At 38.4% G+C, this 11,304-nt stretch overlaps 1 long non-coding RNA gene across 1 annotated transcript; it reads left to right on the plus strand.

The window, feature by feature from the left end:
- Positions 1-4,849: 4,849 nt before the first annotated feature.
- LOC148125537 (uncharacterized) lies at positions 4,850-10,695 on the plus strand. Its single transcript, XR_015743993.1, has 3 exons — positions 4,850-4,878; positions 9,457-9,528; positions 10,358-10,695. It is a non-coding gene; the product is annotated as an uncharacterized LOC148125537 (long non-coding RNA).
- The last annotated feature ends 609 nt before the right edge of the window (positions 10,696-11,304 follow it).

The raw sequence follows: 11,304 nt of genomic DNA on the forward strand, positions 1-11,304 counted from the left end.
ACAACTGGAATGTACTACTGGAAGGATATAAACTGTAACAAAAGGGGAGGTGGTATTGCATTATATGTAAGAAAATCATTACACCCAGAGGTGGTATTCAACAGGTTCTGACCAGTTCTGGAGAACCGGTAGCGGAAATTTCGAGTGGTTTGGAGAACTGGCAAATACCACTCTTACTGGCCCCACACCCATCTATTCTCTGCCTCTCAAGTCCCAGCTGATCAGCTGAGTCTTCTTTTGTTGCCCTGCACAGGAGATTAGAACTGGAAAGCAGGTTAGTGGGGTGGGGAGGGAATGGTATTTTTCAGTAACCTTACCCCAGGAGTGGGGAGGGAATGGAGATTTTGCAGTATCCTTCCCCTGCCATGCCTACCAAGCCACGCCTACCAAGCCATGCCCACAGAACCAGTAGTAAAAAAAATTTGAATCTCACCACTGATACACCTCTATATAAATGCATAAAGCCAAGGATGAAAGCCTCCTTGAATACACGTGAGTTAATATAAAAGGAAAAGAGAATGACTGACATTTGTATACACTACAGGCCATCCAACCAAACAGAAGTAATAGACTGATTTTTTTGCTAATCAGTTAACTAATGTATGAGGCAAACACACTACAGTAGTAATAGTCAACTTTAACTACACTGACATCAACTGGGAAACAAACTCTACATCAAGTGGGAGATCAAACAGGTTCCTTATGAGCCTAGCTGACAAATTTGTAATTGAAAAGTCAGAGGAGGAAATTAGAATGTGCATGCATGTTGTGTCCACCCCAAGACTGAAATACCCAGATGCAAACTAAGCAATGTGATATATGCAGTACAATGCAGTGAGACATGTACAGATCTGTACCTTGGAGGAACAAAGCAACCACTTCACAAATGCATGGCAGAGCATTGGAGCAAACTCATCAGGACAAGATTCAGACATCTATCTGTGTTTGAAAGACAAATGTCACTCTTTTGAAGACAGCAAAGTCCACACTCTGGACAGAGAGGACCACAGGTTTGAAAGAGGCCACCTTGGGGGACAGTGGCCATGTCATATTGGAATTCAATATATGCAGACACAAGCAATAGAACACAATCTTAGACTCTAAAAAAGCCAATTTCCACCAAGTTAGAGAAAGCTTGGGAAGGATTCCATTGTTGAAAATCTTTAAGGGGAAAACAACTCAAGAAGCCTGTGAAATTCTTAAAAATGTGACTATAAAAGCCCAGTCCATCACAATACCACCAAAAAAGAAAAATAAGAAATCTAAGAAGAAACTAGCACAGTTGCATAAAGAACTCTTTAATAAACTAAAAGACAAAAAAGATAAGTATAAGAAATGGAAAGAGAGACACATAATTAAGCCAGAATACCAACATATAACTTGAATCTCCAAAGATAAAGTGAGTAAAGCTAAAGCTCAGAATAAAATAAGACTTGCAACAAATGTCAAAAATAATAAAAAGCATGTCTTTCAACATGAAATAAACAAGAAAAAAGTCAAGGAAACAATCAATCCACTATTGGGAGAAAATAGCAAGGAAGTGACAGGCAGCAGGGAGAAAGCAGTGCTGCTTAATCCCTTTTTCCATCAGTCTTCACCCCCCACCCTCAAATAGCCCAATCTATAAAATAGGACAATAAAAGACAAAGTAGGAATAGAAATTAAAATAGGCCAGAAAATGGTAACAGAAAACCTATCCACCTTAGATAAGCTAACATCGCCAGGACCAGCGTTTTGAAGGATCTGACAGAAGTGTTCTTATAACCATTGAACCACAACTTTCAAAGATCCTGGAGAACTGCAGAACTAGCAGGGGACTAGAAAAGATCTGTTGTGGTTCCCATCTTCAAAAAGGGGAAATAGATCCACAAAACTATAAATCAATCAGCCTGACATCAATATCTGGAAAGATCCTGAAAAACATAACCAAGCAACAGATCTGTGAAGACCTGAAAGCAAGTGAAGTTATAACCAGAAGCCAAATTGGTTTGTCAAAAACAGATCATGACAAACAAATCTTATTTCATTCTTTGACAAACTGATTAAATTAGTGGACCAGTGAAATGCTGTGGTCATAGTATACTTTGATTTCACCATATGTGACAACATAGAGCACAACCTATTGTCCAATAGATAGCACCACCATCAGAATGATTTACAGACCACACTCAACATGTAGTCCTTAATGGAATTATATTTACATGGAGAGAAGGAAGCATTAGGGTACTCCAAGGTTCTGTCTTAGGCCCAGTATCCTTCAATATCTTCATAAATGACTTAGACAAGAGAATTAAAGGAGAACTCATCAAATTTGCAGATGACATGAAGCTGGCAGGAATAGCTAAAACCCCAAAAGATAGGCTCAAGATCCATAAGGATATCGACAGATTTGAACACTGGGCCTTATCTAACAAAATGAAATTCAGTGGTGAGAAAAGTTAAGTTTTACACAGGAAAGAAAAAAAATGTACAGCTATAGCATATGTGGAACTTGGCTCAACAGCAGTAACTGTGACAGAGATCTTAGAGTCCTACAGTCGTGCACAATCACTTAAATATGATCCACCAGTGTCCTGCAACCATCAAAAAAGCCAATGTAAGCGTAGGTTACATTTACAGAGGGTAGAATCAAGATCATGTCAGTGTTAGTACTGCTTTATAATGCATTGGTAAGACCACATTTGGAATATTGCATTCAGTTTTGATTACTATAATATGAAAAAAGATATTGAGGCTCTGGAAAAAGTGCAGAAAAGAGCAACAAGGATGGTAACAGGGCAGGAGGTTAAAATATATGAAGAAGGGTTGCAGGAATTGGGTATGTCTAGTCTAGCAAAAAGAGGGACTAGGGGTGACATGATAACAGTGTTCCAATATTCGAGGAGCTACCACAAAGAAGAGGGGTCAGTGAATTTTCCAAAGCACCAGAAGACAACAAGCAATGGATGGAAACTAATCAAGGGGAGCAACTTAGAACTAAGGAGAAACTTTCTAACAGTGAGAGCAAATAACTAGTGGAATGGCTTCCCTTCAGAAGTTGTGGGGGCTCCATCACTGGAGGTTTTTAAGAAGAGATTGGACAACCATTTGTCCAGAATAGTACAGGATTTCCTGCTTGTTCAGGGGTTTGGACTAGAACATCTCCAAGGTCTCTTCCAACTCTGTTATTCTGTTAATAGCTAAGTGGACTCTTCTCTGTTTCTTTATTCATTTACAGTTGCTTCATGCAGAACCTTACAGGGGTAGTGAAAAAATTATTAACTTAATTTCTGGATATTGATTGTTGTAAAAAGGACAAAAAGTCAATTTAACATATTTTTAAGTTCTGAGGTGGTATCTTATTACCTTGGTTTATTCTATTGTCTTTCACTTTAGCAAACACCATTTCTGAATGGCAATCTTTGTCAGCTGAAATTCTCCTTGTCCCCTAACCCTCGTGGCAACCTGGGAACATAATTATCCAATCAAAGAAAGTTGATTGAAATTTAGCCGTGTAAATTTATTGACATTCTATTCCAATTTGTTGCTCTTTTTCCTAGTCTGGAGACAGTGCTGAATTATTTATTTGTAATCAGCACTTGTTTGACATAGAATTGGCATACCACTTTATCTAAATGAACAAAGGATAGATTGATGGGGAAATGCATTTACATAATGAACATTTAATCCATTCCTTTGAGAAATGCTTTAGCATTACTTTGTCTAAAAATTGCAAGCGAATGCTGTAGTCACACTTTTGGTCTTGTATTTGACAGTTAGGCAACATTCTGTGTCATTTTTATATGCAGCAAAATGCCAATTTTAAAGTATAAAACTCTTCACATTTTCTTAAATCCCTTTTTCATAGGCATCACAAATCTCAGGTTTGACATATTTTGATATAAACTAGCAGTATTTGCACTTTATTGAAATCTTTGTCTCAGTCATTTACTTCTAGCTTTGAGCAAGGCAAAGCCTCTCAGCCACCATCTGTAAAATATTTATGTATGCATTCATTTGTAAGATTTATATCCTACTTTTCTTTCGGAATTCAAGGCAATCTATATATATATATATACTCCAATGTTTTTTTTTTCTCAGCAAGATAGGCTTGGAGTGAGATATGATGTCTAGCATGTCATGAACATCCATAAGCTTTTAAATTTTATTTTTTTTGTCCTTGTTTTTAACTGTTTTATTATAATGTTTATATATAACTTTTATGCTTTTATATCTGTTTGTATACCACCTGACCACTCTATGAGAGATGGGAGTTGTGTAAATATGACAAATATTTAAATAAATAAACAGAAAGAAAAAGAAAGCAGTGATTTTCATATATACATGCACACTTGGAAATATTTCCTAGTATTTGGGTAGGAATGCAGTATATTCTCACGATAGCAATGACAATAACAATAGAAAACTTTTGTACCTGGTTTAGAAAAGACTTTTAAACATAGTTCTTCCTTATTAAATCACACATGCACTGGGCATCCCTTTAAATAAAAACATATTCTTATAAAATATTGTCTTATCTACAGAAGGACACAATGGAACTCCAAATATTTCAGGTTTCCTGGACTACGTGGGTTATCTTCATTTCTTTTTCAACAACAAGCCATCTTTGATACTCACCTATGATGACTAATATGGGATAAACCAAGGCAATTCAGAATGAAATAGAAAATAATAAAGAAAGCCAGTTTCTAGTGAAGAGATGTTCAATTCACATTGTCGTGGCGGTATCACATGTTCTACTGGGACTTTTTTCCTCTTCACTAAAGCGGGGGTAGGCGTGGCCAGGACAGGACATATCAGGCCCATGGGCCGGGAGTTTAGTGGTTAAGGCATCAGGCAAGTAATGTGAGTTGTTGTGAGGAAAATAGAAGGAGGAAGGTATGTTGGATATGTTTGCCACTTTGAGTTTTTAGTAAAAAATAATAAAGGCAGGATATGCATTAAATAAAAAAATAATAATAGTATTGAGTGATGATAATAGTATTGAGTGACGATGGTGGTGATTTTCTGCTGTTGTGATGGAAATAATCATTCTATGTCCTTGCACATAGAGCTTGTCTAATTTGCAGTCAATACACCCCAGTATTGTTCACCATGAATGGCAGTTGTTCTCCATGCTCTTAAGAAACATTGTTTTTTAATCCTTCGAGAAACTCTCAGGTTATATCACATTAGGGTTTGCAGTATGGGGGAAAAAAAAGTGTTGTACAAGTGGGTCACAACTCAGTGTTTCCAGAAATGTGTTTTGGGGTTTACTTATTTTTTTGTACAGCGAAGTAATCACAATAGTTTTGACAAGCAGTCTGAAGTGTTAAGCAAAAACAAGTTTATTACCTGATGTGTTCTTTTTTTTTTTTTTTACACCTGTGGGATTGTGGTTTGATGAAAGTCATGCATCCCCTGCCCACAGCTTTAAGTTAGGGAAGGATTTTTGAACTCAGAATTCTCCAATTCCTATTCTCTACCAATTAAGCTGTGCTGAGTCTCTTATTTAATCTGTGCAAAACACTGTTGTCCCAGAGCTGCAGTTCAACATATGTAAATCTCTCTCTCTCTCTCTCTCCCCCTCTCTGTCTGTCTCTCTTCCCCCCCTTTTGCCAAATTTAGTGAGAATCTGAGCTATTTATGTATTAATATCTTTGCAGGGAAGGGGCAAGGGAAAATGTACTGTCCAACACCATGTGAAGAAAACAAGCCATTATAATTTATGTTCTCATGAGCTACTGTCTCATTTTACAAATAATCATACAGAACCTCTTCACGAGATTACTGTAATTTAAAGACTACGGAGCACTTTCTGTCTGGGATCTCCCACTCAGTTAATATTTGGGGATGTCTTTAGACGCCTACCTTCAAAACACTCCAAATAGCATAGCTTAGCAGTGAGCCAAAGGGCTCAGAGTGAAAATCTCACCTTGGCGCTGAAACCTCTGAATGAGGAGCTGGAGTCATTCTACTCACAAACCTTTATGGCTGTTGTCAAAACACCTAAAATGCTGACTGCTTAACTAAAGTAGTTAAGCCCTTGGGCCTGTTAGGGAAGTATGTAAATTTATTCGTCCGTATTTACTTTTTATTCTGTCTTCTTGTTTGCTTTTTATGTTTGCTTATAAACCTTCCTTAGTGATCAATCAAAATATCTGCCCCTCCCAAAGAAAAAGAAGAAAGAAGGGGGGGAAAGAGAGTGTAAATTCATTTGTTTTGTTTTTCTGGACTTACGTGCTGCCCCAATGTATGATAGGAAAATCCCAAATGATTGCAAATTACTAGAGTGGATCTATGGAAAACAACCTAGAACCTACACTGGATGGAACCAAGGGAGGAGCTGGCATCTGGATCAGGCGAAAACTGGGAAGTATGGAAATCATTGAATAGACTGTACACTCTGAACAAATGGAGCTATCCAATGGCTTCTGCCTTTGCAATTGCAGTGGCAGGCAGACAACAACACATATGTATACGTGCCAGAGGTGGTATTCAGCAGGTTCTGACCAGTTCTGGAGAAGTGGTAGTGGAAATTTTGAGTAGTTCAGAGAACCATCAAATACCACCTCTGACTGGCCCCGCCCCCATCTCTTCTCTGCCTCTGGAGTCCCAGCTGATTGGCTGGGTCTTCTTTGGTTGCCCTGCCAGGAGAACAGAGCTGGAAAGCAGGTTAATGGGGTGGGGAGGGAATGGGATTTTGCAGTAACCTTCCCCCAGGAGTGGGGAGGGAATGGGGATTTTACAGTATCCTTCCTCTGCCATGCCCACTAAGCCATGCCACACCCACTAAGCCACGCCCATAGAACAGGTAGTAAAATTTTTTGTGTACAGTTGAGTGTACAGTTGAGAACCTCATGGCAATACACACAGAAGGTAACTAATGCTGATGAGAGAGAGAGAGGGAGAGAGAGAGAGAGAGGGAGAGATTTACACATGCTAATGTTTCTGGGCAAGATCTGCTTAACTTGTACATATTTCAATCTTGTATTTAAAATTGTATGTCATATAGTGTTCCTTATTTTCATTGTGATGCTTCTGACCCAAGTAAACAAAATTGCAAACTGCAAAGCAGTTCTTAAATAGATTAATGATATACACAGTCCATCTTCCCTTAAGCTTTTAGAGCAGAGAATTATATTATGACAAGTTTCTGTGTATTTTATATTACTTCTAATCCTCATCACTTGGAGGGTGGGGGCAAATTCTATATTTTTACACTGTCTATCCCCTACAGTGTTTTCAATTGTAGTATAAAAGAAGGTGGGTGGCCTATACAATTCAAATAATTTCTATAAACACCTTTCAAGCAAGCCCTGACTGCTGGATCTGGATAGCCCCTAAAGCTAATGCACTATATATTCAAAGTTCTATGAGTTCAATCCTTGTTAGAGATCTTAAACCATTGTAGAGTGGAAGCCTCCAAACTCTTCAGCTCATTCACTCCTTCATGATGATTAGGGGACTGGAGGCAAAAACATATGAAGAACGGTCACAGAAACTGTAACCCACCTGTTGTCTATTCCATTTGCACAACAGCAGGTGAAATTGATTGTCAGTCAGTGTTGCTACCTAAGTGGACAGTTTGATTTCACAGAAGTGTGATTGACTTGGAGTTCCATTGTATTGTTTAAGTGTTCCTTTTATTATTATTTTTGAGCAGTGTACATAAGACAGATGATACAGTTTAAATGAACAGATTTGAAGATGGGAACAATTATTGCAAGAACTATATAACCACAAAGAGCCATAGGGACCATCTACAGATCTGCTGCTCATTGAAGTGCCAGAAAATCAGGCCTTGCATGCCAAACCTACAAGAGAGGAAGTAATAAAGCTACTGAAAAATAGTAGAGCAGCTACAGTGGATGTAATCCCAGCTGCTTTGCAGCATGCTATCAGGCTGTGAACTAGTGAACAACCCACAACTAAGAATGAAATAGAAAGACTAAGATGATTTGGGCATGAACAGCAATGGCAGAACATCTTCTCTCTTACAGTCTACTATAAAGAAAGCTACCTGTAGAACAGAAAATCCAACATTCAGCACCAAAGAAATATAAAGCAATTTATCTGAAAAACCAATTTAAATGGCATGAAACATACAGCCCTTGATAAGAAAACTTTGGAAACAAGGTATCATACCATCATGATGGTGGTGTAGTGGTTAGAGTCCAGTATTGCACGCTACTTCTACTGACTGCTGGCTGACTGCAATTTGGCAGATTGAATCTCACCAGGCTCAAGGTTGACTCAGCCTTCCATCCTTCCAAGATGGGTAAAATGAGGACCCAGATTGTTGGGGGCAATATGCTGACTCTGTAAACTGCTTAGAGTGGGCTATAAAGCACTGTGAAGTGGTATATAAGTCTAAGTGCTATTGCTATTGACAAATTTTGAACATTTTCTTATATAAGCTACCATACAAGAGGAGTTGAACAAGGCAGAGCAAATAATGAAGTAACACTGAGCTTTGTGATATTGTTTCTATTATATATTTATCAGTTTTATATTTTTAATGTTTTTTATGTTAATTGTTTGGAATCTTTGTTGAGTATTCTAATACACATAGTAAGTAAATAAATGGTTATTCAGTTACTAGTTAAAGGTACTGAGCTAGAAATCAGGAGATTGTGAGTTATGGTCTTGCCATACAAACAGATAACAGATAACCAGAATTGAAATAGATCATCTAGTCCAACCCCCTGCCCAAGCGGGATACCCTACACCATTTCTGACAAATGGCAGTCCAATCTCTTCTTGAAAGTCTCAAGTGATGGCACTCCCACAACTTCCGAGGACAAACTGTTCCATTGGTTGATTGTTCTCACTGTCAGAAAGTTTCTCCTTATTTCCAAGTTAAATCTCTCCTTGTTCAGTTTCCATCCATTATTTCTTGTTTGGCCTTCAGGTGCTTTAGAAAATAGCTTGACCCCTTCCTCTCTGTAGCAGCTCCTCAAATATTGGAACACAGCTATCATGTCTCCCCTGGTCCTTTTCTTCACTAGTCTAACCAAGCCCAGTTCCTGTAACCATTCTTCATATGTTTTAGTCTCCAGTCCCCTAACCATCCTGGTTGCTCTTCTCTGTACTTTTTCTAGAGTCTCAAAAAAACTTTTATAGTGTGAACAAAACTGGATGCAGTACTCTAGGTGTGGTCTTACTAAGACTTTATAGAATGGAATTATACCTCACTTGATCTCGATTGTATCCCTTTGTTAATGCAACAATGCCAATTGGATGACCTTGGCCAGTCACACTCTCTCAGTCAGCCCTAAGAATCAGGCAATTGCAAATTGAAGGATGAAAGATGTTGACAAATAAACGCCAAAGTCCTGTCTGTGTAGTTGATAAAAATCAAAATTATCTTGTAGAAGGGTGTTTGTGGATCCCCCATTGTTACGTCTTTTTTTGTCTATATGATATTGTTGTCCAAATAATTTTCTCTTTGTGTTTTTTAATTTTGAACTTTAGGCACCAAAGTCATTCTGGGATCCAATGGCTTATACCAACATCTGCTTATGCCAGCCCCTTGGGAAGAACTTGGTAGGTAGATAAAAATCCAATCTAAAAATCTGGCTGACTGTGATTTACCACATTACTAATAATTTGAGATTTACTCTAATAAATTTTGAACTTTTTAACTGGATATTTGAGAGCAATATGACAGCTATTGAATGTTAAACTCTGTGTAAACTTACAGATTAACACAGTTGAAAGAGGGCTTGCAGGTCATCTAGTCCAACCCTCTGCCCAAGCTGGAGACCTTACACCATTTCTGACAGGTGGCAGTCCAATCTCTTCTTGAAAGCCTCCAGTGATGACACTCCCACAACTTCTGAAGGCAAGCTGTTCCATTGGTTGATTGCTCTCACTGTCAGAAAATTTCTCCTCATTTCTTAGGTTAAATCTCTCCTTGTTCAGTTTCCATCCATTATTCCTTGTCTGGCTTTCAGGTGCTTTGGAAATTAGCTTGACCCCTTCCTCTCTGTGGCAACTTGGTTTAAGCTTACTGGTTTAGGTTTCATCAAGAGTTCAAAACCTGAGACATAATGCTATGCATAAATATAATATCATGATACTGTTGGAAAGTGTAAAATGTTAATTGCATTTAAAAAATCAGCTTTTTCTCATGTTTTGGAGTTTACCATTCATTCTAGTTCTTTTTAGTAGATCGCTTAGGGTTTAGGGTTTTTGTCTTTTATTTTTAAATTCTAATACTTTAAAATAAAATGTACGCACAATGTTTATTTTTTAATATATTTTTAAAAATTATTGTATTAAGTTTATATTCTCTTTCTCTCTCCCTCCCTCCCTCCCTCCCTCCCTCCCCCCCCCCCTCAACTCTCTCTCTTCTGGAACCCTTCATTTTGAGGACTTGAAGAAAACCTTATGGAGGGAAAGGATCCCAGGTGAAGAAGGCTGCACATTGTCCCTTGGAGGTCAAATCAGTGGATTAACTTCTTTGCTGGCTACACACTTTGTCAATCATGTATAACTAATTATTTGTTCTATTGTGGTATTTACTCTTCACAAATAACAAACATATGACTAAACATTACACAAGAGGGGTGAATCAAGGATTGTTACGCTATGAGGAGCTGAAATGTATAGTAGACAGTTCTTCCAACCATTAGTTGCTAGTGACTCCCTCCAACAGAGCCAACATCAGCCACCCCAAACAGATGTACTGGACATCAACTCCCATAATCCCTAGCCTCTGTTCCCAAAGAGTTTTCTGCTGTTGCCTATCTTCAGCACTGCAAGAGACTGTAGGAGATATAAATATTTCTCATTTAGCAGCCACAGTTGGGGCAGGCAATTCATTCATTAAGCAAGGTGGTTGCCAAATTAAACTACGACTGTGCATATTACCCTTATTTCACCTTTCCTTTGCTTTAGAGACAGCAGAGGATGTAAAGGTAAGAACTGGGTATAAAGTTACGTTTTCCCTTACCATTGTTACTGAGAACTGTATGAGTCACTCTCAACAAGGACCATCTATAGCAACAGGTGTCAAACTCAATCGTGTCACGTGACTTCATGTGATGTATCACAACCTTTTTTGCCTTTGCAGAGGTGGGCATGGCCTGCGCGGGATGCATCCGCCCCACGGCCCACCAGTTTGACACCCCTGAATAGATTTGTTTCAATGAGTCCCACACTCATTTCAGATGAATGTTTCAGAGATTGTGCTATTTCTTTCCAAGAAAATCATCTTCACCCCTCCACTGCTATGGGTTAAGGTTATCCAGCAGTGTTTTCAGCTGTTTGGTGGGAACTTTCTTTAAAAAGAGACAGCAGATATCATCAAAGCCCATT

The sequence above is a fragment of the Pseudonaja textilis genome, chromosome 5 (assembly GCF_049901715.1).
Source record: "Pseudonaja textilis isolate UNSWEBS1 chromosome 5, rPseTex1.2, whole genome shotgun sequence".
NCBI classification, from domain to species: Eukaryota; Metazoa; Chordata; class Lepidosauria; order Squamata; family Elapidae; genus Pseudonaja; species Pseudonaja textilis.